Genomic DNA, 24,533 nt, shown 5'->3' on the forward strand with positions numbered 1-24,533 from the left:
AACCAACTAAAGTAATTCCGGTAAAAATAGCTCCTTAAAGTAACAACAACTCCACATGTACACTTTTTACAATATAGATTATGCAGTAAAATAATGTTTGCCATTTTTCAGTTACAGTAACATTTTATAAATGTTGGATGAATTCGAGGCACTGAATCAGTGAGGTTACTTAAGTCAGTGAGGACTTTCCTTTATTAGAAATAGGTGACCCTCAGGCATGTCATATGAAGTCATGACAGGACATTTAATTTGATATATTCAGAGAGACATTCAGATATCGGAGACAGCACATGTTGAGAGGAGTATGAACAGTTGACTTGTCAGTCTAGCAGTGATATGAGAAACTTAAAGGTGCCCTAGATTCAAAATTTGAATTTACCTTGGCATAGTTGAATAACAAGAGTTCAGTACATGGAAAAGACATACATTGAGTTTCAAACTCCATTGCTTTCTCTTTCTTATGTAAATCTCATTTGTTTAAAAGACTTCCAGAAAACACACGGATCTCAACATAACACCGACTGTTATGTAACAGTCGGGGTGTACGCCCCAATATTTGCATATGCCAGCCCATGTTCCCAACATTATGAAAGGCATTAGACAAGGGCAGCAAGTAACGTGAATCAACAGACTAAGCAAGCAAGAACAACAGCGAAAATGGCAGATGGAGCAATAATAACTGACATGATCCATGATAGCATGATATTTTTAGTGATATTTGTTTTCGTTAGCATGTTGCTAATGCACTGTTAAATGAGGTTAAAGTTACCATCGTTTCTTACTGAATTCACGGAGACAAGAGCCGTCGCTATTTTCATTTTTAAACACTTGCAGTCTGTATAATTCATAAACACAACTTCATTCTTTATAAATCTCTCCAACAGTGTAGCATTAGCCATTAGCCACGGAGCATATAGCCTCAAACTCATAGAGAATCAAATATAAACATCAAAATAAATACTTTACTCACATAATTCGAAACATGCATACAGCATGCATGACGAACATATTGTAAAGATCCATTTGAGGGTTATATTAGCTGTGTGAACTTTGTAAATGTGCTGTAATATAATCGAGAGCTCGTGTGGCAGGGAGCATGCGAATTAAAGGGGCGGCGCGCTGAAAAAATCAGTGCATAGTTAATAATGCCCCAAAATAGGCAGTTGAAAAAAATTAATTTAAAAAAAATCTATGGGGTATTTTGAGCTGAAACTTCACAGACACATTCAGGGGACACCTTAGACTTATATTACATCTTGTGAAAAAGCATTCTTGGGCACCTTTAAGTCAGGGGATGCAATGGATTCTTTGAGATCCCAGTGGAAGGGATATTTAACCTTTCCAGCTGACCTGGTGTGACCTGTTATCCAAGAGTGAAATAAAAAAGATAGTGAAGGTTTCTGTAGGTCAAAGTAACATTTATTTCTTTTACATGTGCTTATAAATAGGTCTGTGAAATATCCAGACTCTTGCAAGAGTTCTACAACACAGAGTTAATGATAATTCAGTAGACATTTCACTGACTCAATTTTGGATGCTGAAGACTGACACTTTACCACTTAGAACTTGTGCCAATTAATTTGTATCATCACTTGGAAGAGCCCAATTATGGCTGTTTTACAGCAATACATAAATACTGAGTCTGATGAGCCTGACAGCAAAATATTTATCCTTTACAAAAATGAATTGCAATGACATTGCATTACTTTAATCCATACGGTTGTAGTTTTGTGTAGTAATATGATGCTGTGCTATACACAATAAAAAAAATTGCTAAAATGATTTAGTACTGCTGTATACAGTACAACTATTTCAATAAAGCGTACTTGAAGTCCATTGTATAGTGTAACAGTTGCAGTTCCGATATGACTTCCCCATAATTTAACTGCATTCGCTGCAGTGCAAAGAAGTTCAGTGTAGTGCAACTGCAGTTTAGGACACTACATTTTATAGTTGAATGACATACAAGTTTATATCGATACATTATAACTATAGTTCAGTCAAATGCTGCAATTAATTTTTTATAATACACCTGCAGTTTTAACAGCTGTACTGCAAAATGGACTAGACTGCAGTTGAAACGGAAGTTGCGATAGTCTTTTCTTCCCTACTGTGATGAATATGAGTAAAACAGCTTCTCGAACAAGAAAAAAGAACAACATAGGGCAGGACATGATTTTGTGCATTGGGAATTGATTGGATTGTTGTGATTTGTTATTGCTGTGATCTCATTTGAGTGACCCTTGCACCAGTAAAGAGAAATGTTGATGCAAGAGAGAGGGAAGTTAATTAAAGATTATGAGGGCTTTCATGGTGACTTTAATGACTGCAATATCTGCAGTTGTTGACAAGGTAAATGTGGCAATTTTCATTTGCCAGCTTTAAATAAATGAAAAAGGGTGGCAACTTTACTTTTCTTTTTCATTTTTACTCTGTAAATGTGGTTCATTTAGACATAGTATTAATGTAGTTTTCACTTTTGCAATGTTTTAGTGTGGTTAAAAAAATGCAGTGCCCAAGTTACCACACTGTGTTAAATGTGTTAGCCTGAATTACTGTGCTAGGCACTGGTTAACAAGTTTACACAATGAGTAAAACTTCTAAGCCGAAGGTTTACCCGGAATTAGCCATATTTAGAATATTATGCTGTAAGTGAATGTAATCAATTACAAAACGATGGTCAAAACCATTCGATAGTTGTGCTGTTCTGAATCCATTTTCGATGATGAACTTCGACTCAACGGTCTGACGTTCCAACCGCTCAGAGCTGCTGTGGCATGCTGTCTCCATGGAAACCTGTTTAGTTGGTGCAATGCGTTTGCGTGGTTTGAATATTCCTGCTTGCTAGCACATCCACAATATAAAAGACGTAGCTTTTATGAAATTATCCTTTTACCATTTGAGCGAGATTTACAGAGGATTACTTGAGATGGGTATGAAATAAGCTAAAAGCACGGCTTTTCTGGAGAGGAGCTTTTTCGACAGGCCTTTTTTTCTTCAACTTTGTTGTCGTATCATTAGCGAGCTAACGTCATCCGAGGCAGGTGAACAGGTATGTGCGACCTGGTTAACACTCTGGATTCTGCCGTGCCCTCATACTCCTCCACCAGGGCGTTGACGTCACGCACATCCCACCCTGAGAGGAGTTCGCGCATCTGCCGCGTATGATCGGCCGACAGACTGGACTTGAGTCGCTTAATGAACCTCCTCTTGAGGGTGGCCAAACCGGGGCTCTTTTTCTTCTTGTCCTGAGGTTTTTCAGGGTTCTAGGCTGTAGAGCTTGGACTCACCACCATAACCCTGTGGTGCATAGGAGGCGCCTGGTGATAGAAGAGAAACACGCTGTGTAAGAGTCTGGAGGCCTTAAAAGTTGTCAGCAGGAAAATGTGCATTGTGAGGTCTGCCAATGTTACAATTAAAGTTTATTTCAAATAAATGCAACACCACAGAGCTTCGCTTTTTGCAAGTGCTTCAGAACAATTCTGAAATGCACTTGACTTTTAATAACATTGGACTAATGGAGGAAACAATGCAATGGGAGTACAAAAACACACGGGGGACACCCGAAGCTGCTGACAGTTGTGCTACAATTACCAAGCTTTTAAATGAATAAAGACAAGATGTTACAGTAAAAGAATATGAAGACTGGTGAAGTCAATAATTTAATGAGATTCTATTTCTCTGTGCTACTGAACTGTCTCTAAACATGATCATTGTTGTTTTGTTTTAACAAAAACAATGCAGAACTATTTTATATTCTAGTCAAAGAAAAACTTTCATCTTTGAGAGAGATTTCCTTTTCTTCATATTGCAATGTGATTCAAAGAATTTAGGTCTTGTATCCTGCTGATATGCAATCGGAAAGCCAAAACAAAAGATGTAATAGTGCTCAGGCTGTCAGACCTTTTATATTGTCATCGATCACAGTAGTTGCTAAACTATGAAGAACAAATATCTCTGTAACAACATTCATATGGGAGTTTACCTATGAAGGTCTGCTGGGTCTGTGGGTTACCCCCGAATCGAGGGGAGCACGAGTGAGGGTAGCTGGAGGCATTCACACCCATCCTCTCCCCCCTTCTTCCTCCTCTTAGTCACCCTGCTGGATCATTCTGTTCGAGCGTCGACGCACTGAGTAGCTCACCGCTCCGCTCAATCAGACCTATATAAATGTGGAGACACTGCAGCAATGTCCGTCATTCCTGGGCAAGAGAAAGAGGCAGGGGGAGAGTTAGTACATAAAATGTCTACAAGATAGTAGGGCTGGACGATTAATCGAAAAGTAATCGAAACCGAAATTCAGAACCTCTAACCGACGTAATTTTCCCATGTCGGTTATTTAGGTTTTTTAATCCTGTTAATACTTCCCCCTTAAAAACATAACTGCGTGTGTAGCCACGTGACTCCGCCCAGTCCAGTCAGTGGCATAAAAGCAAAACACGGAGGTGAACGCCGGTTCAACACATAGTGATGGCGCGCGAGCGGTGAGCCTTGCGTCTTCACTAAACTTTGTCAGTTGTATTTGTTTTATGGTTTGGACATTCAAGCGATTAGACGATCGGATGTGTATTATTATATCGAGCTACCGCGCTCGCATAGATATATACATAATTATATCTATGCCGCGCTCGCGCAGCTGCATGTGGCACGAACACTCATACAAACAGCTGCGCAAAACGTGAAGATCGCGCGCACACAGAGGAACGCAGAAGCTTGTTGTCAGCGCTGTCCTGTGATTTATCACTAAAATAGCTTAGAAACTCAAAAGTTATAGCATCTATTTTTTCTACTTTTGAAGGAACTATTTACAACCCACAGCTTCACAATTAATAGAGAGACGGTATGACTAATTCACACACGCAATCACTACTGGTACTGTGCTAATTTATCTTTATCTGATTTACAACGAGCAGAAACCTGTAAGAAATGTTACAAACCATAGATGAAATAACTGCTGATAGTGAGCTATGATGTCAGATCACTCTTTCAACAGGAAAAAAAATATCCCACCTTAATAGTCAATCATAGGCTATTTACAGTACAAACCTTGTCAGTGAACTATGAGGGCAAAAAAAAAAAAAAAAAAAAAAAAATCAGAAATAAAATAATCGTTCATTAATCGTAATCGAGGTAAAATGTTCAATTAATCAAGGTTTTGATTTTAGGCCATAATCGTCCAGCCCTACAAGATAGTCATGAAATTTGGACAAGCAAAAAGAAAAAAATAATCACACTTTTATATTATAATAATAACCTAAATAAATACCTATTTCTAAAAAAAAAAAAAAATACATAAAAAGTACAAAAGGTAAAATGGAATTAAAATAAATAAATAAATAAATAGAACAATACAACCAAACCAAACAGACTACATAGGACGAGCTTTGATGTTTACTTCTGCTCTTGAAGGCCATTAGAATACTGCTGGAGGATTCCGACTTATTCAAACCCTCCCACTGATGTCATGCTAATGCAATCTGACACAGAGGCACAACTGGCTTGTTTACTCAAGCTAAACAATGTCTACAGTACTTCATGTCTCTTTTCAAGTCTCTGTAATCTCCAAACTTTGGCCTGTGACCTTGCTTTTGCCTTCAGCGCTCAAGCCTGCAAGTTCACACCAACGGAACAATACATAATTTCTACGAAACCAGACATCTTCCTTTGAGCTGACCTGGCAACAAACTGAATGCTGTTAATTCCTTGCCGAATATGCATTTTCTTGGGGAGGTGGAAGACGTTTTTTGTTTGTATCCAGATGAAGAGCTATTGCTCCATCCAGATATTTGTGTTTGACTTAAATTGATTAAATTCCAAACTTGTGCTGCCGAAAACTCCTCAAAGGGGGAGCCCATAATGGTTTGGGGAGACATAAATGCTTTACATCCCCGATTTGTGACATTGAGACTAGGGCAAAAAAGCAGCATTTTTCCAGCCTGAGCCAAGCAGAAAGCCTAAAGAGACCAGACAGAATCATCTTTACCTTTACATACACAGCTAAACCTCAAGCAGATGTCCACTGCATGTGCGTAAAGCACAGTCCAGTGTTAAGCAAGCAGATGAGGGATCAGAGTGGTTTGTGAAATCCCCAGAGGTCAGAGCGATCAAGACTCTTTTCCTCTGACAGGGTGTGAACGAAGCGGTCTACAGCATAAATGCATTGCATGGAAATCCAGTTCATATAAATGTTCAGTTGCACAGCAGCTCGAGCAACTTTTCCCAAATCTTTTTCTATATTCTCTCTCTCTCTCTCTCATATATATATATATATAAAAATAATAGAGAGCTCGAGGAATGCTTCACACAGCACTCGGCCTACAACCCATCCTCAAAATGTGAGATTCAGCAAACACAATTTCATAAAACATCTAATTAGGTCCTAAAAGGTCAGATTAGCACAAGACAATGAGATCTTCTGAGTCTTCTGAGGAGATTGGCCACATTCCAGTATCCTTTTATAGATGCCAGAATTGGCAAGTCTGATTTGTTGCTAAGCAAAGAACAAAAAAGCATCAGAGGAGTATTGGGTCACTTCAATGTTTAGACGACAGATAAATTCCCAAGTTAATACACAGTATATGAGAACTGTCTTTGGCATGAATTTCAAAGTAATTAATATAGATTTATCTTGACTGATGATGATGTTCATTAAGCTTGGGCCACAGCGGTCAGGGAAAGAATTGACAAACACATAAGCCAAAGCTTTCCCCCGTCATCATTCTTTGCATTCATTCATTCTTTGTCAGATAAGCACTTCTAAATAATGCAGCACTGTTCACAGAAGAAGCGTCAGTGTTTTATTGGTTATTCATTGATGGAAATGTGATATGTAACTGGGTGAATCTCACAAAGAGCTGTCCAGGTCACATTTTACCCCAGCCCCCCCCCCCCCCCCCCCCCCCCCTTTAAAAAAAAAAAAAAAAAAAAAAAGGATTAGGGAGAAAGAAAAATTATATTTTGCATAAATAAAATTTAACCTACTATTAGTACCCTCATTGTTATATAAAATTCAGTCCCATGCTCAAATAACATGAAATATAATTAATTTATAAATTAAATATTTCAATATTAAATCATTTTCATTTTAAACTTTTGATTTAAAATAATACAATAAACATATGGGAATCATCAAAAATCAAGAGACAATACCAGATGCATTACAGTATTGTGTACAGAATTGGGGGGTAAAATCTGTTTTTTTAAAAAATGAAAAATTAACAATGGAAAAAGTTTGGTGGGAAGAAATTTGATCTGGACATTACCTGTGGGTTTCATGGGATTGGCTCTAGAAGATCATGTACAGTTTCAGGGCATACAATATTTAAAATCCTTTGTCTTGAAATAATTACAGCCTGCATGAAAAGTCTCTTACTTTTCTCAATGGTATCACCATAAGAACAGTTCCACTGATGTGAGAATGGTTCACTAGTTTACTCTAACAACCTCTGGTATTACATACATGGCAGAAGGACAATTATGCATGTTTTATGCTTTCAGTGGCAAATTGGCCTGCTTCCTGTTTGCGCTTATTTTTTCCATTCATCTAAGCATCTTTATCTATCTGTCTCCTCCGCAAAAGGGAAATGCCATGTTTCATTCATTTCTTCAAACACATATGACAGTATGAGACTCAGAACATCTTTACTATAAATAAAACTTTATGCCAAAAAAAGTTGTAAACAATACTTCACCATTTTAAGCTGCGTGACATTTTAAATGACTAGAGTTAATAAATCATAATATAAATTTGTCGTTTAGCCTACTTATTTGACAATATAAGTTTTACAAATACACATCAAATAAAGTGCTGGAAAAGTGCTGGACGTAGCTGAAGGGTGTTGGGATTATCTAATCATTTTGATTGAGGTAAACGGTAGTGCTACACTTTTGGACAGATGAGAACAGAAGGACCGAATGAGAAACCAGATGATCAATACTGCAATCTACCACCTCACTGACTCAAGCATTATTGTTAATACTTTAAAACCACCCCTTGCCATTTTAGCTGACAACATGAGTGTACTGCAATATCATCATCAATATTAAGTAGTCTAAATATTTGTTGTGCGTTAGAGAGTGCAAAGCATACTGGGTCACAATTCAATTTCTATTGTGTCCAAATATTTTCAATGAATTAAGCCACTGGAATAGAAAATATTAAGTAAAACCAGGATTCTGAAAAACTGTACAATGTCTGTCCCCTTACTTGGCAAGACTTCACCACTGTTCAATTTTTAAAAGGACTTTCATCAGCTCGCACTCCCAGTAGACTCAGCCTATGACCCTTTCAGTGATGCATGAATGAATGTAGGAGGAGGAGAAAGGAAAGGAGGGGGAGAACGGTGTGGAATTCCCAAATCATACAAATGTTTGACTGAGCCACATGATATGAAGGTGGAAGATAGCTTGGCTGTGGTTAGAACACTGTTAGTCCGATTTGTCAGTCAGACCTCATGAGTGACAGATATCCTTCCTTAAAACCCAGGAATGGTGAGGCAAATGCAGTATTGTTTGGTACAGCCTGGCAAATATGCTATTGTAAACATCTATTCTACCCAAATCTAAATATTTGACTAATGAAACATGTTCAAATTCATTAACACCTAGAGACAGAAAGCATGTATAGATGTGCAGTTAATAGAGCTACAGCTGGTTTTTGCATATTGAGCTACAGTTTTCATCTTTCTGTTCAAATACACATGACAATGCATAAATCTAATATTTGAAGGATTAAAAACACATCGCATATCACTTCTGTCTTGCTGGATGAAATTAAGCTATTATTGCATTATCTAGATCTGTTAGTCCAGCTTAACAAAAAAATAATGGACTGGTAGAACATGACATTTTAAAAAGACAAATTATTGCTTTAGTCCAAATGAAATCAAACTTCCGAAGTGCATATAAACATACTTAATGTTAAACTAAACTGGGGCTGAATGAACCCTGTGTGGGATTCTTTTGCACTAGCCAAATCTAAACCAGATGTGAAACACACTATATGAACTATCGAAATCCATTTTTCGCCTTCCACTCACATTCTGCACCAGAACACCAAGACAGAGAAATGCAAGCAATAGAGACAATTACCTTAATGAATGGTGTCCTTTCTATGTAATTACCTCTACGCTTTCAGCTGCACTTTCCACAATCAGCCGGACTAAATTTAGTGGTTTGGCCAACATACATTTCTTTGGAAGCTCCTTTTTGATATTGTGACTCTAAACTTTTGTGTATGGAGGACTAGGAGTGACACTTATTGATTTAAAGGTGCCCTAGAATTAAAAATTGAATTTACCTTGGCATAGTTGAATAACAAGAGTTCATTACATGGAAATGACATACAGTGAGTCTCAAACACCATTGTTTCCTCCTTCTTATATAAATCTCATTTGTTTAAAAGACCTCCGAAGAACAGGCAAATCTCAACATAACACCGACTGTTACGTAACAGTCGGGATCATTAATATGTACACCCCCAATATTTGTATATGCCAGCCCATGTTCAAGGCATTACACAAGGGCAGCCAGTATTAACATCTGGATCTGTGCACAGCTGAATCAACAGACTAGGTAAGCAAGCAAGAACAATAGCGAAAAATGGCAGATGCAGCAATAATAACTGACATGATCCATGATTACATGATATTTTTAGTGAAGTTTTAGTAAATTGTCTTTCTAAATGTTTCGTTAGCATGTTGCTAATGTACTGTTAAATGTGGTTAAAGTTACCATAGTTTCTTACTGTATTCACGGAGACAAGACTGTCGTTATTTTCATTTTTTTAAAACACGTGCAGTCTGTATAATTCATAAACAACTTCATTCTTTATAAATCTCTCCAACAGTGTGTAATGTTAGCTTTAGCCATGGAGCACTATCAAACTCGTTCAGAATCAAATGTAAACATCCAAATAAATACCATACTTACGCGATTAGACATGCTGCATGACGAACACTTTGTGAACTTTGTTTATGCTGTTTAAGGCAAGCGCGAGCTCCAGGGGCGGGGAGCACGAGAATTTAAAGGGGCCACAGCCTGAATCGGCGCATATTTAATGATGCCCCAAAATAGGCAGTTAAAAAAAAATAAAAAAAAAATAAAATAAAAATCTATGGGGTATTTTGAGCTGAAACTTCACAGACACATTCAGGGGACACCTTAGACTTATATTACATCTTTTGAAAACACGTTCTACGGCACCTTTAATAATTCAAACATAAAAATGGAAATGAAAAAAAAAAAGGACAAATTACAAGACATATTTAATTATTTTTAAATGTAAAAATATATGGACATTTAAAACTTTATAGCAAATTAATAAAGAATGTTTTAATACACATTTTAAAACACAAATTAAATAAAGTTTCTTTTTTTAAAGTCACTGATAGCTGAAGCTTGTGAAGTACCACTGATCAAAATGAAGTAATTACTGGACCATCAGTCTTGGCAAAATACTCGTGTTGTACAAGAGACAAATAAATAAATGTAAACATACCCATCAGACCCTGCAGCATGCTGTTTCTGATGACCACTCTGCTGTACAAGACTTTATAAATAGAGCAGGACCTTGGCTATTCTTAAAAACCACAGAGAATTAGATCAACACGGGACTGACAAGCATGATAATTTATTTGACATCTGTGTCCACTAAGTCCACAGTTTAAGAGCTTGATCCAAAGAGAGGAAAAATTGGGATGGCATTTTGGTCTCTATGCTATTTTACAATTTACAAGAACAAAGAAAAAAAACACCAACCACAATGGACAACTTAAAGTGTGTCCAGAATGAGTTTGAAACTGGATCTTCTTCCTCCCCGAGTAGAGACTTTTGTGAAGTATTTCTGTGCTGAGCGTAACCTGATATGCCAGTCCATATACAGGTAGGCGTTCACTTTTTCAGGACAAATGCTTTAATCCAGATGAAACAAAGGAAGCGAGGAGGCCTTTACTGGGCGAGTCGAAAGTTGTTCACATGACTTTGTTCTCATTAAGATGAGTCATTGTGACCATGATATCTCATTACTGTGAAGCAGAGGAGTGCTGGGGGCTCTCTTCTAGAGTAAGGGTAATAGGCTAATCACAGGACTTTATCTCTGTATGGAGGTGGGGACTTTTGACTGCTCTCATTAGCCGCATTTCCACTATCGGGCCAAAAGCAAGCATACTAGTGTGTGGCAGAGTCAGTCGCAACCCATCCAAGTGCACACACACAGCAGTGAACACACACCCGGAGCAGTGGGCAGCCATTGCTGTGGCGCCCGGGGGTGTAGTTGGGGGTATGGTGCCTTGCTCAAGGGTCACACCTCAGTCATGGTATTGAAGGTGGAGAGAGCGCTGGACATTCACTCCCCTCACCGACAATCCCTGCCGGACCCGAGACTCGAACCCATGACCTTTGGGTTACAAGTCCGACTCTCTATCCATTAGGCCACGACTGCCCAAATGGAGAGTTTGTGTGATGTAGGGTTGCAAAATTTTCAAAGCTGGAAACTTTCCATGGGAATTAACGGAAATATATGGGAATTAACGGGAATATATGGGGATTAACAGGAATTAATGGGAATAAACAGGGAATTTGCAAAATTGCAGGTTAGCCTATAACGGGGTACTTAAATGTAGTTGAAAAAAACATCTTGCAGCATAATTTTGGTTAAAACAACCAGATTTAATCCAATTTCAGTTGAATTTTTACCCTGACATTCACACAGCACACTACTTACTGCAGGGCTATTGAGGCCACACCCCCTGCATGCACTGTGCATTCCCCCAGTCCATAACATGCACATTTGATCAAAAATACAGAAAAAAAGGGTAATATTGTGAAATATAACTATATACAATTTAAAATAATGGGTTTTTATTTTAATACACATTAAAATATAATTTATTTCTGTGATGCAAAGCTGAATTTTCAGCATCATTACTCCAGTCTTCAGTGTCACATGATCCTTCAGAAGTTATTCTAATATCCTAATTTGATACTCAATTATCAATGTTGGAAACAGTTGTGCTGCTTAATATTTTTTTTTAACATGTGATACTTTTTCAGGATTCTTTGATGAATAAAAATGTAAAGTACTTTAAGGTGAAAAAAGGAAATAAATCATACAGCTATGCTCTGTATTCGGAGTTTGATTCAATGCGGAGCACAAAAATAAACTTCCTGAAATGTCAAAAATATCTCAATGAATAATGGCTACATGTGATGTCAACCTGCAAGTTAACAGGCACAGGTAGTGGCTCATATAGTAAACCCCCTCTGTGCTGTAATTTACCATCACTTTTTATTATGCAGCATTACTCTTGTAAGATATGGCAGATCCAGAGAATGACATTTCTATGAGAATGAGTGAAACAGCATTAAAGCTCACTTCCAGCATTTGAAATAAATTCACTGCTGCAGTCTTGGTCTTAAACAACACTGGGTTTCATTAGTGCGTGGTGATGAGGGGTAGACAAAGGAAGAGAGCACTTAATTCCTCTGTCTGTGTGTCTGTGTGTGTGTGAGAGAGAGAATGAGAGCTCAACAACCCCTTGGACAAGGAGAAATATTGGGACCTGAGTCAGCCTGTCATTTTAAGGGAAGGGGAAAAAAAAGAAAAAAAGTGGTTGCCAAGGACAACAAGGGGGAGTGGAAAATGAAAACATGTCCCACTTTCCTTTCCCCATCCAATTTCTCTTTCCAGTGACAGCAGCCAGGAGGTCAAGTCAGTGTGCTTGTGGAACTACAGGGACCTTCAAAGACTGCAGACTGAAAAAAATATTTTATTCATATTTCTGAGCATGAGGACATGAGCAATATTTCATAAGATCATCATATTTTTGTTGCAATAAGATTATTTTTAAGATTATGGACGTGTTGTAAACAAAAGCCCAATAAAACCTTATTTTTGAATCATACCTGGGGTGCAGTTAATCGATACAAACGGATTTGCAGTTGTCTGATACTTTTCAAGGTTATACAATTGGCAAGCTCCTCAGGTTACATTGTACACAAGTACCACACAGTCTGCAAAACCCTGGCACATTAGGGCTGTCAAAAAAAAAAAATCGAATTTCGAATATTCGTCGAATTAAAAAAAAAAAAAAAAAAAGTCACATTCGAATGTAAAACCCGTGCATTCGAATTTTTGCAGTGTCAAGAGGAGCGCAAGCCATGATGACGTAACTGACGGGGCTTGTTTATGTTATCCAGTACAGCGCGGTGCAGGGTGCATAACATTAATGTGATAAATATAATGGAGTCAAATAGTGAGCACGCTGATGTTGACGCAAGAAAAAAAGACTGCGCTGTCTGCTATGGCCAACCAGTTCGACGGCATATGCAGTCAGACCCTAAGAAGGCATCAGGCCTTTGGAGCAGATGGATATGTATGAAAGAGAAGCTACGCTACCCGCTGACGAAAACCCTCTCAGTTGGTGGCAAAAACCGTGCGGTATGTTTGTTTCCACAGATTGCGCAGCTGGCAAAGACATATTTGACCATACCTGCCACATCGGTCAGGGGTGCGTTTCCCAAAGCGAACTATGGTCGCAAGTTCCGTCGTTACCAAGAGATTTCAGTTGGACATACGGCCATAGTTGACTAACGATGGTCTCGGGAAACACACCCCCAGAGCAATTTCAAGGACTTATGTCCATTTGTGGCATCCAAGAATCGCGCTGGGAAATGGGCTCAGTGTGCACTGTCATAATGCCACGTTTAATGGTTCATGAAAAAACATTGGTACAGTAAAAATGATGAACCTTTATATTTCGTTAGGGCAGTAGGCCATATTTATATTTTCCCATGTAAAAGTACTGGAACTGTAAAATGTAGGCGTACTAAATATAATAACCTTTATTAAACCACTTTGTCGGATTTAACGCATCCTTACAGGTGGCAGAGACATGCTTATTTTCTCTATTCAATTCAAACAGCGCTTATTGCGAGCAGAGCCACTGACATAAAGCACTTTAGATATAAGGAAGGCACGTGTTTAATTAAAACGAATAATTAGCTGGATTCATCCTAGACGATCTGGTCTAAGAAAGCCAGATTTTGAGCAAATACAGCTGTATTAGTTCATGTGCATCCACTCTCATTTTCTCTTTAATTTTCATGATCGTTATTAGTTTATGTGCATCCATACTCTGGCATTCTTCATAGGCAGTGACGCACAAATGAAGTAGGTTATAGTATACACACGACATAAGTTTCTCGTGCGCACGCTAAAGTTTTTAACGCGTGCGCAGGACGTAAGTTTCTCGTGCGCACGCGAAAGTATCTCGTGCGCACGCAATACATTTCTCGTGCACGACATAAGTTTCTTTGTAACATTTCTTTGTAACGCGTGCGCACGACATAAGTTTCTCGTGCACGCAATACATTTCTCGTGCGCACGCGAAAGTATCTTGTGAGCACGCGAAAGTTTCTCTTGAGCACGCGAAAGTATCTCGTGCGCATTTGCTCAAATTATGCAGAAAATGCGAGTATGGATGTGCATAAATTAATAACAATCTATTTGCTGAAATGTTGGTTTAGTAGGGCAGTTTATATCACGGTCTTATGTCTGTCTGCTTTAAAGCATTCTCTGTGACGGCCAGGATATGAATAGTTGTGTGCATTGTTCTTTTTGCCAAGTTAAAAAAATAAATAAATAAGGCTGATACAGTAAAAAGTGCTCAAAATGTGGCTTTCCTTAGGGAAGTGCGTCATTTTTCAAGGACTCATGTCCATTTGTGGCATCCAAGAATCGCGCTGGGAAATGGGATCAGTGTGCACTGTCATAATGCCACGTTTAAAGTACACATGAAATCAAAATTGACCTTATTTATTTTGTTAGCTCAAATTGCTAGTTTTGTGGTGAACAATTCATCCGTGCAAGTCAATCCACACAAAAAAAATTGTTTGGCTTCGTAATATTTAATCAAAATCTGACAATACTCCTCCCCTCTGCAATGGTGCCCCTTCTCTAATGACGTCAGTTTGACGGCTTGGGCTGAAATCGCGTAAACCACTCCTCTCCAACCGTTAGTCTGCTATGAGTGAGAGACGGAGAGGAGGAGCGCTGAAGTAAAACTCTACCCTCTATTCAATATTCCATTTCACTTGGAAATACGTCACAACACTGGAGAAAAGTCGTTTGCAACTTCCGGTTCACGGGGACTTTAATGGTTCATGAAAAAACATTGGTACAGTAAAAATGATGAAACTTTGTATTTCGTTAGAGCAGTAGGCCATATTTATATTTTCCCATGTAAAAGTACTGGAACTGTAAAATGTAGGCGTACTAAATATAATAACCTTTATTAAACCACTTTGTCGGATTTAACGCATCCTTACAGGTGGCAGAGACATGCTAATTTTCTCTATTTAATTCAAACAGCGCTTATTGCGAGCAGAGCCATTGACATACAGCACTTTAGATATAAGGAAGGCACGTGTTTAATTAAAACGAATAATTAGCTGGATTCATCCTAGATGATCTGGTCTAAGAAAGCCAGATTTTGAGCAAATACAGCTGTATTAGTTCATGTGCATCCACTCTCATTTTCTCTTTAATTTTCATGATCTTTATTAGTTTATGTGCATCCATACTCTGGCATTCTTCATAGGCAGTGACGCACAAATGAAGTAGGTTATAGTATACACAAACCGGAAATTGTAACGCGTGTGCACGCGAAAGTATCTCGTGTGTGCGCACGCGAAAGTTTCTCGTGCGCACGCGAAAGTATCTCTTGAGCACGCGAAACTCCTTCATTTTTTATTTTTGCAAAGGTCCCTTTAGGGGCTCCGTAAAAACCAACGTATTTTATGTCGTAGAATAAAATGTGACAGTGTCTTGAGCTTGTGTTCACCACAGACCTTATTTCAGCCATTTAACCAAAATCCTCTTCAAAAAACAGACTTTGGGGCGATGGAACCAGAAGTGCTAAAATGCTAACTCACATCTGCGTTTTGGCCTACAAAGTGATGTCATACCTGCACCGCTCTATTCACTAAGGTAATAACTCAAACTGCAGCAAACAAATCATTGGGAACCGGATCAGTGAATAAAAGCTGATTCTTTGCAATTAACTAGTTGACCCAATTCACAAATTGTACTGATATGGTCTCAGCAGTTTGTAAATTATAATCTCACTGGAAAGGAAGATTATCAGTGAATGATGACTTTTAAAATCATGACAATCACAAGTCATATGGACAACTTTTATAGTGCTGTGGTCACTGATCTTCATGAAAATTCTTCAAAAGATTTCATATCCAAAACAGAAGAAAGTCATACATGTTTTGAAATGACACGAGGATGAGAAAATAATGAGAAAATAAATGGCAGAACTCGCATTTTCAGGTCAACTATCCCTTTAACACAGAACTGCAGCACCGTCAGACGTAAATCTGACTTAACTGTTGGCACAAGCATATATTGCAGCACGGCAGTAGAGGAAAGGATGGCCTACATCACAGGAAGATGAAAAAAGAGGGGGAAACCCCTACACATCCACCACAGTCACAACATGTTTACAACATACTGCAGAACCCAAACCACAAACTGCTCTCTTCACTCAAATGTTTCTTGAATTAGCCACGTTGATGAACAATAATGCTGCTGACTGAGCTATATTAAGGGTGACATTCAACAAACCAGCGGCAGATAATGGCGAATAGAATTGGTGTGGGTTTTTTTTTTCATTAGAACGTTTACCTTTGATCAGAGGTGAAAAGTACTTGAGTAATTTTACTTGATTACTGTACTTAAGTATTATTTTTGGGGATTTTTACTTTACTTAAGTACATTTAAAAATCAATACTTTTACTTTTACTTGATTACATTTTTTGAGAAAAAAAAAAAGAGTACTTTTTACTCCTTACAATTTTATTTACAGTCAAAAAGTACTTATTTTTTGGAGATCATTTCATTCTATTTTCCTTTGCTATTACCAAACCAATTGAATTGTGCTGATGACCAGTTTAATTTAAACGTTATTTATTCAATGAGATTCATTTTCACATTCCATGAAATTGGTCAGACATGTTCATTGGTCCTTTGGAAGTGACGTCATGTTGCATCAATTACCACAATGCACAGCACCTTGACCTCAAAGAATATACACTAACAAGAAGCAACACTCAACAGAATGCTCCATTGCAACACCTGTGCCAGCAGCAGCCCTGCGTTTCTGCCATTTTGGGGTGAAGGCGACTTGGCAGTCCACTAGTTTCTATGGCAATATCAGCTGCTTTCTTAAAAAAAAAAAAAACTTTTTCACAAAATCTTTTTGCTCTCAGTCAGTTTGGGTTAAAACTCTTTAAAAGATACAGTATTAGGATTAGACTTATAAACACTGAATTAATACCGACATATGAAATTAAATTATGACATGCATCAGAAAAATTGGGAATGTTGGACAATAAATATATGAATTTAACAGCTTGATTTTGCAGTGTTGTCTAATGTCCATTGAAGCAAAAGTGTCCAAAAGTGTGAATTATGCGATAACTGACACAGCAATGCATCATGTATTATAAGATCATTATGTTTGTAGCGTGATCCATTAAAACGTACAATATAGCTTATTTCAATTCAGACCTAGATATTATTACTATTACTCCACTAAGTCTGAAATATACTGATCGCTGTAAATATGATGATCTTAAATTTATTACTAATTAATTTACTATTAATAAATGTGTAAAGTTGCATAAAATGGAAATACTCAATAAAGTAGGCTAACTACGTTACCTCAGATGGTTGAATGGTTGGATTCCACAACTGGTAAAATAAAATATATATAAGACAATACAACATTTACTGTGGGAGCCATACAATTTACTGATGACTTAATTTTAAAAACTGTTCTATTGCGCTTCTGATTTGGCAGTGAAATTCACTGATTTGGGGTGCGTAAGATGTGAAGGATTTAATGCTCCAGTTAGTATTTTCACCCCATAATGGCGGCCGCGCTACCAGAGCGCCATCTAGTGACTGTTGCCTAAAAGTATCAGAGTGTCGCCTCTTGGGTTCTATACTCTTTGTTGACCTGGAAATTATAACAGTCAGTGGAAGAAAATGGAGGAAGTCAAAAATCATCCACAGAATCAAGAGCACCTGTGGCCAACAGTTCATCTGATGATGAAGATTTTTTCGCTTCTTTGAAACAGACAACACATGAAGCCAGCAAAGAGTTGGATGGATATCTGGCCTGTGTTTCAGACACCAGTGTTTCAGGCACTGCAGGATTGATGTTTAGCCCCAAAAGAGCTAGGCTTGACACTCACAATTTTGAAAATCAGCTTCTGCTTAAGTTAAATCCGAGGTTTTGCAACTTTGAGTAGCATATTGCATACTGGCATTAGGTAGTAGTCTTATAGTTTGATAATTAAATACACTTACACACAAACAGTTCTAAAGGAGGATAAAACTTTGTATGTGGTTCATTCACTTCATGTTTTTAGAGATTAAAAGCTTAAACAAGAATCTGTAGTTTTCATTCTTGCTGTTACTTTTACTTTTTTAATACTCAAGTACAATTTTAATGTATTACTTTTTTACTTTTACTCAAGTATGATTCTGGCCAGATACTTTTACTTTTAATTGAGTAAAATTTTCACTCAGTACTTGTACTTTCACTTGAGTAACATTTTTGAGTACGTTTTACACCTCTGCCTTTGATTCTCATGGGCAGACATGATGCTATCAGTAAATCACACCATCTGTACTCATGCTTGGGGGACATCTGATAATCAAGACACTCGAAATCCCTAAATACTTACTACAACTCCAAATAATTCGCAGTGTGATATCTCCATTATCACAAAGAAAGCAATTTGAGTTGCAAAACAATTCTTCATTAGCACAATCTCACAACACATTTTAAGGCTCCTGGGAACACGGGAATCAAAAGGCTCCGTGTGGGAAACTGAGAGATACTGTAGAGGTGAATGAACTCATGGGGGCCAAACAGGAATAGGACTTGATGTAAACCAATTTGGTCATCAGTTAAAACGTTGCCTTTAATTAGACCCTGATGACTTCCAGAATTCCAGAGGAAATAAACAGTCAAGACAAAGACAGGGGGAATATGTTCCTGTCCACTAATTTTGCTAAACAATGCCCTGTCTAATTACAGAGGTCCAAAATAAGGCAGCGTGCAGTAGCCTCTTTTCTAAATACAAATAAAGTCAGGTCAATGAGGGAGGACCTGTTAGATGATGCAAAAAAGCTCTCTCGAGGGAACTATAAAAGCTTTTTACAAGCAGAAGCATCTCTAACATGCCAAGTACGCTTTTTGAACTCAGTAGTATCTATATACTATGCTGGGCAACTGGAAGAGCATCTCCTTAATCAAGCAAGTCACATATTTGAAACTCACTGCATGCTGGTGGCTATTGACAGCTCCCAATGAGCAGACAAGCTTATTCCTCAAAGCGAAATATGAGAGGAAAAAAAGGCATTCAACCCTAACGTTACCTGAGTCAAGTTTGCTGCTCCTCTCTTCTCTTCTTGCTCATAAAACGAGCCAAAATCCAAGCCAACGACTTTTGATATTTGCTTATCCGTCCTACAATACCTCGTTCAACAACAAAACAGCTCAGTTAGAGTCTATGCTCTTCGCTTTCAGTTTCCCGTGAGCAAATATTACATGTAGTATTGTATCCTCTTATTCAGTAAAACAATGAGGGGAGGGCTAAGCATCAGGATTCGGTTAGCAATGTCGCTACGCCATCTATCTGCTCGAGCTCAGATGAGGCACACAGCGAAAAGGTCCAATCAATCGTCTGCGTTGGTTGGAGCTATGGGCTAGATAAGCAGCGGTTCCCAAACTTTTTTTTCCTGTGTACCCCCTTCTATGTCCCAACCGGGTTGGCGCACCCCCAATCCCCACTTCAAAAAAAAAAAAAAAAAAAAAAAAAAAAAACACTGCAACAAAGCTTTGTTTTATCGCCATATAAAGACTCATGCGCAAATAACCAGAACACGCATGACAATAACAACATCAACAAAGTTTCAATATAATGCAACAAAGCTACGCACAAGCTTCCACTTTTAAGAGGACGAGTGACAGACACAGGCTCAATAACGGAAAGCACGGTTATTTTCAGCCGCGTAAAAGAAACATTGCATCAATAGGCTATTCTCTCCGTCTCTGTTGCCTCCAAATCCTCACTCTCTCTTGGTCCTTCTCCTCCTTCGTGACTAAAAACTTTATCATAAGCAGTGTTGGGCACGTACTTAAAAAAGTAATTAGTTATAGTTACTAGTTACTTCTCACAAATAGTAACTGAGTTAGTAACTGAGTTACATCATTATAAAAGTAACTAATTACCAGGGAAAGTAACTATTGCGTTACTTTAAAAAAATATGTCAAATAACGAATGCCCCCATTATTAAATATAAGTCTAAGAATAAATAATTCTTGATCCGACTCGTGACTCATGATCCGCTCTTGCTTTTGAAATTTCTCTGTACTGTACAATACGTGTTGGTAGCCATTAAAGAAAATGTAGTTTCATATATATATGTTTAAATATTCCTATGTTTTAAATTCATTTACTTGATTATGAAAAATGAACGCCATGAGTAAGATGCATCATAAGATGCGCAGTATATCGGGAGACATGGAGTGGGTCAGACATGATTTTAAACACTTCATTAAGTTTTGTTTTATAGAAGGCCACTCTTTAAAGTGAATTTCGTTTTGTAAAAATTGTATTTTAATTTTAATCAATGTTTCATAAACCTATTGCCTGGGTTTAATAAATAAGAAGCAAATAGACAGCAGACAATATAATCACGGATGCGCGGGCGCGATCACTGGCGCGTGAACTGGTGCGCGACTTGTAGGCTAAATGAACCAAAACTCAGCGTATAGGCTGCTTGCCTCGCAGACATGAGAAATATATCTATCGAAAACTTGAAATATTTACTTTAAAACGAAATAATTAAAAACGAAAAGAGTCTACTATGATTAGGTAATCCGAATGAAATGTGCATTTTCTCTCTAGGCGCGTCCAGTAGGCTATATGCGGAGATGATGAGAATCATCAATGTCAACTTCATCTTTGCAGCCGACACTGATTCAGAAAACATTACTTTATTAATAAACAATTAAAATGTCTCCTTGCTGTTTTGGTCACATTTATAATCATTACTTTTGCTGGTTCTTTATAGCAAGCCTTATGCGTGCGCTTGAGTGCATAGCCTAGCCTATATTACATAATTAGTTTATTCTCTCCAGTATTTAAGAAATTAAATTAATATAAATGTGATTAGTCAACTAATGGCTTAAATGAACAACTAGTCGGCTAGAAAAACTTATTTCACATATTTTCGATCCAGCATGTCACAAAGGGTATTCTGGCTTGAGCTCACTAGACAGTTTCCCTGATTTCAGCCAGTTAAGCATATTTATAATATATATATGGAATGAATAAAACGAGTTGGCACGCATATAGCCTAGCCTGCAGTGCATAAAAGAAGAGCAGTGCGAAGAAGAAGAAGACAGCGGCCGCCCCCCCTGTTCCAACGTCTATGTTTGCCAGTATGACTCGTTCGCTTTGAATGACTATAACTTGCACACAGCTTTTTCAAAACTGTTCACGAGTTTCTGTGGGTTTGATTTTGGTTATTTGTTGAAATAAATACAAAAAAATTGTATATATATATATATATATATATATATATATATATATATATATATATATATATATTAGGGATGCAACAATACAGTTAGCCCACGGTTCAATACATACCTCGGTTTTTTAACCACGGTTTTCGGTTCGGTTCGGTTCAGTTTGTTATTCTATGCTTAGGCAATAGGAACAGTAAGAGGTTAGTAGAAAAAGTAAAAACGATTTATTGCAATACTCCTTTATTTTATTTAAAAGCAAAGAAAAGTCCACTAGTTTCTAGTGTATTGTATAATATAAAAGAATTTTTTATTTTAAAATTAACACTGACATCTCACAGCTGTTGGTAGCCCATGTACAAACTGTACAAACAAATTCTCCAAAGCTGTTTACCAAGCTTTCGATTAAATTTAATATTTGAAATCACCAATAAAATCTGACAACAACTGCCTCATTTTATTTTATTTTTTTTCTCAAACGCTGGAATCATGACAAAAAATCTGTACTTTTCAGGCTGGATCAAGCTAATGCGCATGCGCAGACCTAAATGCGCGTCTCTTGTGCCTCATTTCGGAGACACTAGTCTGGCTGTTTCTATAGAAACCGGTGCTTCTAACGGCCGCTGCAGTGACGCGATGACTTTATCAGTCAGCGATTGGCTCTTATTTAGAAGGCGGGACTTATTCCACCATATTGCGCGTTTCACTTTCTCCCATTCAAAACAATACGAGTGACGTGTCTTGTGTTATTCTATAGTCTTTGATTATACTCAACGGCAAAACCGAAATGTCTCCACACAACGGATTTGAAAGACGCCGGCGCTTCCTCGTACTGTAGCCTCACTTCCCCGCCGCTCGCCATGTTAAAGTGTGGAATGATGGTTCAGCGCCCCCTAACTTTAGAGCATAGTGATTGAATATTTACTCGCGGGGAGGAGTACTCGTAGACTTACAGGCACACACAAACAGTCAATTCGGAGAGAAATAAAACGCACATAAATTATTTAAACGTAAAACCGAAAAAACCGCAATTCACAAGCGCGTATTGAACCGTGGATGTCGTACCGAACGGTTCAATATTATATTGAGAATTGTGGCATCCCTAATATATATATATATATATATATATATATATATATATATATATATATATATATAAATACAGAATCTGAATTAAAATGTGTTTGATCTAAGCCTACATTTCAAAATTTTGTGTCATAAAATTATATCGCGCATACAGCTCAACTAACGCGATCGTTATAAAGGTGTTTAAACAACAATACACTTCCACTTGCATGTATTTGACAATCGGAATATCAGATATTTCATGCCATAGCTAACACATTTGTGAATATTCTGAATAAAAAAGGAAAAATGACATAAAAGCAGCTCATCTATTTAATTACCATTTGTGCATTTCATTCATTGCGCCTTGACACCAGTTCAAAACTGAGTCCCAAAAGTCCGCGTAAGAAGCATAACACGTACAGACTCCATGTAGGCCTATGATTCGCTCTTTTGTTGTTCTGTTTTCTTTCAGGATCAAAAATACAACAAATGAAAGCGTTTATCTCTATTTCCGACTGATGAGAACTATGCATATACATTCATAAATCAATTTTGTATTTTATTATGAGATAATTTATTCTAATGTGATCAGTGACTCAAGCACTGATGGACCAAAGAAAGGACTGCAAAATATTTTTTAGTAATTCTGTCAATTACACTAAGGTTATTACATTGTCTGCTATATATTTGCTTCTTATTTATTAAATACGGGCAATTGATTGATAAAACATTGATCAAAATTAAGATACAATTTATACAAAACGAATATCTTTTAAAAAGAGTTTTCTATAAAACAAAACTTAACGATGTCGTCAAAATCATGTTTTACCAAAAACAGCGCCGTTGCAAGGAGGGCGCCAGCGCCTCTGCCTTTCAGCGCCTATGCCTCGCGAGTGGATGATAGCCCTGAAGACGCCTAGCAATGATATACCTTTAGTGCTAGTATACCTTTAGTTAAGTTATACCTTAAGGGTCTTCGTAGCGCGCTAAGAGACAATGTTATCGGGAAACGCAGCCCAGGTATGATGCGTTTCATGCGTAATGGAGATTCCAAAGCGCTCTTCTTTGGTCAGAACCATGGAGAGCGATCGCGGATAGGTCTGTCCTATGCACCGAAACTTTTAACAATGCAACAAAATATTTAAAGAGCATCAAGCTATTAAAATCTATATTATGTATGTACGCACAGATAATATAACAGTAGGCTATATTAGTCAATATTTTTTATTAGGTTAAGCAGTGATTGGATAACGTTTTTTTTTTCTTTTTTTTTTCTTTTTTAATTTAACATTTTTAATTTAAGGCCCATCCAAAACTGGAATCCTGGCGCCGTGCCTGGGCCACACTGAGCTGTGCGTAACGCCCACAGACGTGAAGTGGCTGTCCTGTACTGTCTGAAATGGTTAACTCTGTGGCGATGCATGTGCAAAACAGATTTAACTAATCATAAAGTCAATCAGGATACATAACACAGCCTACTATAGGCCTACACTAACATCAAAATAGCATAATAACAGGACACAAAAAGATTGCTCACACCCAGTACATAAACCAAACAATGAGTAGGGTGTATCCACTGTGGAAGTTTTGAATGGCAAGCGGTGTTCCAACATGAAAGACCAGCCTCTGTAATGTGATCACCAGCATGAATAAAGTGCAATACCACACAGGCCATACTGACAGCTGACAGAACACACAGCCAGCTGCACTACTTTCTGCACTTTTATCTCCCTTTAATCTGCTCCTCTAATCAGATCTCTTGTCATTTGTAACTCTTTGTACTGGACACAGCTCTAAAATGCACACTAAGCAGAGAGCCAGGTGTTTCTCGACTACCTATGTTCCTGTGAA

General features: G+C 37.7%; 1 long non-coding RNA gene across 1 annotated transcript; it reads right to left on the bottom strand.

Annotated features, from left to right (window-relative positions):
• Positions 1-1,401: 1,401 nt before the first annotated feature.
• On the bottom strand, positions 1,402-19,781 carry LOC125277929. The gene is made up of 3 exons (XR_007187016.1): positions 19,457-19,781; positions 3,986-4,202; positions 1,402-3,320 (listed from the first exon to the last, which is right to left on the bottom strand). It is a non-coding gene; the product is annotated as an uncharacterized LOC125277929 (long non-coding RNA).
• Positions 19,782-24,533: the final 4,752 nt, after the last annotated feature.

This window comes from Megalobrama amblycephala, linkage group LG11, assembly GCF_018812025.1.
Source record: "Megalobrama amblycephala isolate DHTTF-2021 linkage group LG11, ASM1881202v1, whole genome shotgun sequence".
NCBI classification, from domain to species: domain Eukaryota; kingdom Metazoa; phylum Chordata; class Actinopteri; order Cypriniformes; family Xenocyprididae; genus Megalobrama; species Megalobrama amblycephala.